Here is a 7,948-nt window from a genome sequence, read left to right on the forward strand (position 1 = left end):
CACACACACTCTCACACATTTGCCTTTACCATGTTTTCTGTTCTTTGCTCCCTCCTTAATTAGAGGCAGTGCCTGGTTTTGAGTGTTGGTAGAACAGCTGTCCATCAATTTTCTTGTTTCATAATTTTATTATATTGTTTTTATTTGTATTTCGATCTTTGCATATGTTGGTCTTTGGACCTTCGGCTATCAAAGTAGCTTACGGATAAATAATAACATAAGATGATGTTCCAAAGCAATTCTGAACAAGAAATTAGAAGAAAAGAAATCATAGAATCATAGAATAGCAGAGTTGGAAGGGGCCTACAAGGCCATCGAGTCCAACCCCCTGCTCAGTGCAGGAATCCACCTGAAAGCATCCCTGACAGATGGCTGTCCAGCTGCCTCTTGAAGGCCTCTAGTGTGGGGGAGCCCACAACCTCCCCAGGCAACTGATTCCATTGTTGTACTGCTCTAATCATCAGGACATTTTTCCTGATGTCCAGCTGGAATCTGGCTTCCTTTAACTTCAGCCTGTTATTCCGTGTCCTGCACTCTGGGAGGATCGAGAAGAATCCCTTAGGGTTGTGTTGTGTGTGTGTGTGTGTGTGTTTTTCAAGGAGAAATGTCTCCGCATCCTTTGTGAACCTGATGCCTCCCAGACAGTTTGGACTAGAATTCTCAGCATTCCTGACCATTGGGCCTGTTAGCAGGGGCTGATGGGAATTAAAGTCCAAAGCACCTGGAGGGCATCAGGTTGGGTAAGGCTATTCTACTCCCATCAGAACCCCGTGTTCCTTAGACATTTTGTTTGTGGAAGGACCTCACATTTGCTTTGAATTTGTCTTAAGCAATGTTCCAGGGGCACCTCAAATTCTCCATTCATTTTGGTTGCCCTTCTTACGAAGAATGCAACTCTCACAGTAGCTGGCAGGTAACCACGGGGCAGCCAATTTCCTTTTCTAAATGCTGGCCGCATAAGGGCAAACAAGTGCGAGGAGGAACAGACCAAAGACAAGATGTCGTACCTGTTGCTAGGGATCGTTGGCGGTTCATGCGCAAAGGCTGACAGCACCGTCTCCAAAGAGATGTGACTCAGACCAGGACAATGACGGGGGATTCACAACCCATGAGGCAGGCTTGGCCTTGAGAAGCTCATTTCTTTTTCTGGCTTTTTATATCTTCCTATGCAAAGGACGTGATGTGGGTGATGCTATGTTTAGAACGGAATGAAGCAATCTGAAATGTAACATGTAAAATATCAGGAGGAAGGAAGCCAAGCCAAGCCGAATCTTACCAAGAACGAAATCAGCTGCGGAGCACACAGAAAATGCCACAGCGAGGAACTACATCACATTGGCACAAATCTTCAACATTGGAAGGTACCCAGAGGCCATCTAGTCCACTCTCTCTCCTCTCTCCAAAGCAGAAGCATCTGGCCTCTGGATTCCCCAAAGATTAGCTTGTGGAAGCAAGGAGTTGAGGCATTGGAGAAAGACAATTGCATAGCAGACGAAGGGACAAGCAAAGGATGAGAATGAGGGCAGTGTCTACATTTCTCAGCTACATGTAGTGTGTGTATGTGTGTGTGTGTGTGTGTGTGTGTGTGTGTGTGTGTGTGAGAGAGAGAGAGAGAGAGAGAGAGAGAGAGAGAGAGAGAGAGAGAGAGAGAGAGAGAGAGAGAGAGAGAGATTCCAAGGGGTGGGAATGTGGCTTGATGAACATCTCTAGTTCGTTGTTTTGTTATTGATCTTCCAAAATGTGCAAACAGCACCTCTAGAAGCAAAGAAAAGATGGGGGGGGGGGCATTTTTTGGCCGGAAACTGTGATGGGAGTCCCACTCTTTTTCTCATATGAGGGACTGGCTGGAAGAAAATTGCAAAAACCAAAAACTGTCCCAGCATATGTGTTAATTTGCTGGGGAGAATTACTGGGTATGAAAAGGGTGAAGCACCCCAGCAAATACCCTGAACCTGCATTAACATAACGAGGCAGAGACAACATTGGGAAAGCCACATTTCCACTCTTGGAATCTCAGCACTTGGGAATCTTCTATCCCAGCCTTGCTGAACCTGACATCCCCCAAATAGGTCAGACTGCAATTCACCCTCCCCCCCACCCCAATACCAGTATATTTTAGTCCAGAATCATAGAATAGTTGAGCTGGAAAAGGCCTATAAGGTCATCAAGTCCAACCCCCTGCTCAATGCAGGAATCCACCCTAAAGCATCCCTGACAGAAGGCTGTCAAGCTGCCTCTTGAAGGCCTCTAGGCTGGGAGAGCCCACGACCCCCCTAAGTCATTGGTTCCATTGTCGTCCTACTCTAACAGTCAGGAAGTTTTTCCTGATATCCAGCCGGAATCTGGCTTCCTTTAAGTTGAGCCCGTTATTCCGTGTCCTGCCCTCTGGGAGGATCGAGAAGAGATCCTGGCCCTCCTCTGTGTGACAACCTTTCAAGTATTTGAAGAGTGCTCTCATGTCTCCCCTCCATCTTCTCTTCTCCAGGCTAAACATGCCCAGTTCTTTCAGTCTCTCTTCATAGGGCTTTGTTTCCAGACCCCTGATCATCCTGGCTGCCCTCCTCTGAGAACGCTCCAGCTTGCCTGCATCCTTCTTGAAGTGTGGTGCCCAGAACTGGACACAATACTCAAGATGAGGCCTAACCTAGGGTGACCCTATGGAAAGGAGGACAGGGCTCTTGTATCTTTAACAGCTGTATAGAAAAGGGAATTTCAGCAGGTGTCATTTGTATGCATGTAGCACCTGGTGAAATTCCCTCTTCATCACCACAGTTAAAGATGCAGGAGCCCTGCCCTCTTTTATATCTGGTCAAGAGGGCAGGGCCCCTGCATCTTTAACTGTGGTGAATTGACACTTGCTGAAATTCCCTTTTCTATACAGCTGTTAAAGGTACAAGAGCCCTCGTCTCCTTTCCATATGGTCACCCTACCTAACCAATACAATTTTCTGTCCCTCAACCCATTGCTGTATCTCAGAAAACGTGGAACAGCTCTAGTTAATGACGAAAGGAAACTTCTCCATGGCTTGAAGTGGGGATTGAAAGAGGTCCCTGGAACTGGGGGCTATTTGGGGATAGAGGAGCAAAATATTTCAAAGGACTTCTGGCTACTCGTTAGTGGTAGTGTGGTAGCAGTTTACCTTATTTTCTTCCTTATTTTTCACCACCGTTTTCCCCAGCAGTGTCATTTTGGGACATTATCAGAAAAAGAAAATGGAAGCCGCTAAAGACATAACTGTCCGGAAAACTGCAGCGAATTCTGCTCTCTGCAATGCTCCTCAAAGCCCTATTCATTATAAAAGACGATCGTTCTGTATCAATGTATCAGTTAATAAGGATACATTTTTGGGGGGGAAGGGGGGTCTTTACAAATCAAGACAGAGCTCCGTCTGCACTCCATGGATTCCATCATCCGCTCCTTAATGTAATTGGATTTTTTAGCAAAGTTTGAGAATCTCATTTCACTTGCGCAAGTTATGTTTTTGCTAATGTTCACTTGTGCTACTGCACGTTAACACTAATGTGTGCTTTTGCAAATCTGCCCCCCCAACTATAAAAATAAAATAAATAAAAATAGCCCGCGAGTCCACAGAATCTGGGCAACTTGGAAAAACCCAGTCCGCTGCCGTGTCCGCTGGTCAGATTCAGCAAAATCCAAGCTCATTTGACTTGGTTGCAGATTTCTTGAACATCCTGGATAGCCATATACTTCAGTCATACAAGATGCATTACCTTTTCTGGGATGTGTCCAGCCTGTGCAGGTGGAAAGTCCCCGCTGTGCGGTTCCCCCCTGAAGTCACTGTGAAATGCTCGTGAGCAGGCGTGAGTGGGTATAAATATAAGAATGCTTCAACGTCCTTGGGCCGAGAAATCTGGCCTTATTTGTCTGTGTCCCCTCCACAGCCGCCTTCCCAGGACGATGCTGTCACCAGTTGGTGCTCCTGACAGATGGATGGAGGGCCTCAAGCTGTAAGCCCGGCGCGTGTGCCGAGGGAGCCAGCGGACAGTCTGAAAGGAGCGGGCTGCAGCTAACAGCGCCATGGGGAACAGCCCAAAGCTTTTTTCCTGGGGTGGGTGGGAAGGAGGGACACAGGTTTTTGTGTTTTCATAGAATCATAGAATAGTAGAGTTGGAAGGGGCCTCTAAGGCCATCGAGTCCAACCCCCTGCTCAATGCAGGAATCCACCCTAAAGCATCCCTGACAGAGGGTTGTCCAGCTGCCTCTTGAAGGCCTCTAGTGTGGGAGAGCCCACAACCTCCCCAGGTAACTGATTCCACTGTCGTACTGCTCTAACAGTCAGGAAGTTTTTTCAGATATCTAGCTGGATTCTGGCTTCCTGTAACTTGAGCCCGTTATTCCGTGTCCTCCACTCTGGGAGGATCGAGAAGAGATCCTGGCCTTCCTCTGTGTGATGACCTTTCAAGTATTTTCTTCACTCTGTCTTAGTTCCATGTCAAAAATCCCTTCACTGGAAAAACCAAAACAAAATTGTGGGGACATGATGAGTTCTTTGGGTCCAGTTGCATGGGATTTTGCCGTTCCAGGAGGAGGAATGGATAAGGAAGAAGAGAAACCCTCCCCCACACCCAAACTCTTCAACCCACCCATCTCTTTCCCCGTGTCTTCATGTTTTCCTCAGACTCAGATTGGCTGGATGTTCAGCTCTCATCAGTGGCCAGGAGTGTGCATTTGCACAGCTGAGGCTTCTGCACCAACCACACCCCTTCCTACAGATGTCTGATCTGGCCAAAGTCACACATGCCTTAGTCACATCCCATTTCTATTTCTCTAATTTGCTCTACATTGGCTGCCTTATTAGAAAAATGTTCAGAAACTTCAGCTGGTCCAGAATGCTCTGGCTACACTGTTGACGAGGCTGGTTACAGGAAGCATGGTATGGAGAATGTGAATAGGGAGACATTTTTCTCCCTCTCTCAAAATACTAGAACCCAATGGGGTCATCCTGTGAAGCTGATTGGTGGGAGATCCAGGCCAAATAAAAGGAAGGACGTCTTCACACAGTGCATAGTTAAATTATGGAACTCACTACCACAACATGTAGTGATGGTCACCAATTTGGATGGCTTTAAAAGGGGGTTGGATAAATTCTTGGAGGAGAAGGTTATCAATGGCTACTAGCCCTGATGGTTGTGTGCTGTCTCCAGTATTCGAGGCAGTAAGCCTGTGTGCACTGGTTGCTGGGGAACATGGGTGGGAGGGTGCTGTTGCACCATAACCCAGGTGAGGCAGTGGCTGTTCTGAACCAGTGCCAGGGCACGGTAATGGACTGGATGAGGGCTAACAAACTGAGACTCAATCCAGACAAGACGGAGGTACTGTTAGCGGGTGATTCATCTGTCCGGCAAGGTGATGTTTGCCCTGTCCTGGACGGGGTTGAACACTGCCTAAAGGATTGGGTCTATAGTTTGGGGGTGCTCTTGGATCCAGAACTGTCACTTGAGGCACAGGTGAACTCAGTGGCAAAGAGCACCTTTTATCAGCTTAGGCTGCTATACCAACTGCGCCCTTATCTGGACGGGGATAGCTTAGCTACAGTTATCCATGCTCTCATAACCTCTTGTTTGGATTACTGCAATTCGTTATACGTGGGGCTGCTTTTGAAAATGGTCCGGAAACTTCAGCTGGTACAAAACAGGGCAGCCCGTTTACTAACAGGGACTGGCTGGCGACATCACATTATGCCAGTCCTTTTCCAGCTTCATTGGCTGCCAGTCCAGGTCCGGGCCCGATTCAAAGTGCTGGTATTAACATTTAAAGCCCTAAACGGTTTGGTGCCAGGTTATCTGAAGGAACGCCTCCACTCATATGTACCTGCCTGGACCTTAAGATCATCCACAGGGGCCCTTCTCCGTGAGCCCCTGCCAAAGGAAGTGAGGCAGGTGGCTACTAGGAGGAGGGCTTTCTCTGCTGTGGCACCCCGACTGTGGAATGAGCTCCCCAGAGAGGTCCGCCTGGCGCCTACACTGTACTCTTTTTGTTGCCAACTGAAGACCTTTTTATTCTCTCAGCATTTTAACACTTAATTTTAACTTAAATTTAAATTTTACTGTTCTAACTCTGTATTTTAATCTTATATTAATTTTGCTGCGTGGTTTTATCCTGGTTGTGCTTTTTATACCGTATTTTGTATTTGTGCTTTTAACCTGTTGGTTGTTTTATTATGGTTTTAATTTTTGTGAACCGCCCAGAGAGCTTCGGCTATTGGGAGGTATAAAAATGCAATAAATAAATAAATAAATAAATAAATAAATAACATGTCCTGCCTTGTTCATCCCTGACCGATGGCTGGTTGGCCCCTGTGTGAACAGAGTGCTGGACTAGATGGACCCTTGGTCTGATCCAGCATCAGGGCTCTTCTTAGATTCTTACCAGTGCACAGCTAGGGTGGCCACTTGTGAATGGCTGAAAGAGAGGGCATACATCTCCACAAAAGAGTTCATGGATTTACAAACAATTTGCCTATTTATTTATTTATTTATTTATTTATTTATTTATTTATTTATCTATCTGATTCACACCCCATATTTCTACCAAACAGTGGCACTCAAGGCAGCTTACAAAACAATTTCACGTAGAGTAAAACAAAGAACATAATAAAAACATAACAATTATACAATAAAAACAGCACCCATCCCACAGACTCACAGAGATAATTCATATGTAGCATGCTAATTTAGACATTATTATTAATTATTCTTATTATTTAAATAGAACCCCAATACATCTCAGCATAGTGGTGAAGACTGTGACCAGATGACCTCTATTGGTCAGCTGTTGTCCAGGTGTTACCACTTGATGGGCAACTTCAAGGACCCTGCTCTACTCTCCCTTCGTATGGTCCTTCCTCTTTAAAGAGGCTTTGGACCAGACAACCCTTCAAAGACAGGAGACCATCAAATAGTGGACTGTAGGACACCTGGGCCTAATCTACACCAAGCAGGATATTGCACTATGAAAGCGGTATGAAAAGTGGTATACGGTATGTGTCAATGGGCCCCAACAGTTGTCAGTGCCCTTCGATACTGCTATAAAGCAGTAGTGTGGCTTTTGCCTCTTATATACTGATTTTGTACCACTTCCATAGTGCAATATCCTGGCTTTGTGTAGATTAGGCCATGGTTACCCCAGTAGGCTAAGCTTAGAACCTTCTTCTTGTCTCGTGGTGTCTATGTAAAGGGAGTGTTTCATCTCTGGGAACATGCAAATATTCATTCTTCCATGTGCAGCCAGAAGTGGGCATCTTCCTGTGGGACTTCTGCTCATTAGCTCTGAAGCTTCTGAGAGTCAGAATGGATACTGGGAGGGAGGTGAACTCTGCGGTTTGCATGTTCTGCTGTCTGGGTGTCGTTGATGGGCGACTTCAACACCCTTTAGCTCTTCCTTTTCTGATGGTTCTTTATCTTTATACCAGAGTTGGACTGGAGAGTCCTTGAAATAGAGGACACCTTCAAAGTAGAGGATGGTCCTCTGGCAGCCCTTCAAATAGAGGACTGTCCTGTGTAAAAGGGGACACCTGGCCATCCCAGCAAAGTCTGCCCACCTGCTGCAGCTGCTTTCCTCAGAAGACTGTTCTAGTTCTACTCCACATTGCCCATGCGATTTCCTTGTACATTTTTTTTTGGGGGGGGGGGGCGCTACATTTTAAAAAACAAATAAAAAGATGGCCTAAGATTAGCACTCCTCCCCCTCTCTGCCTCACAGATGACATCGCCTTTTGGGAAGGATCCGAAGATTTACAGTCCTCTAGACATTTCTTACTTCGAGAACGGGAAATTCAACTCCGATGGACCCTGAGGCAGCTACCCATCAATCTTTCCTTCCTTGTCTGATTCATATTCCTGTCTTGGCCTTCAGCAAACTCTGAAAATCACAAGCCACAGAACAGCACTTCAGAACCTGCCCCCTTCGTTCCTCCTCCCATGGCGCT

The sequence above is a fragment of the Elgaria multicarinata genome, chromosome 8 (assembly GCF_023053635.1).
Source record: "Elgaria multicarinata webbii isolate HBS135686 ecotype San Diego chromosome 8, rElgMul1.1.pri, whole genome shotgun sequence".
NCBI lineage: Eukaryota > Metazoa > Chordata > Lepidosauria > Squamata > Anguidae > Elgaria > Elgaria multicarinata.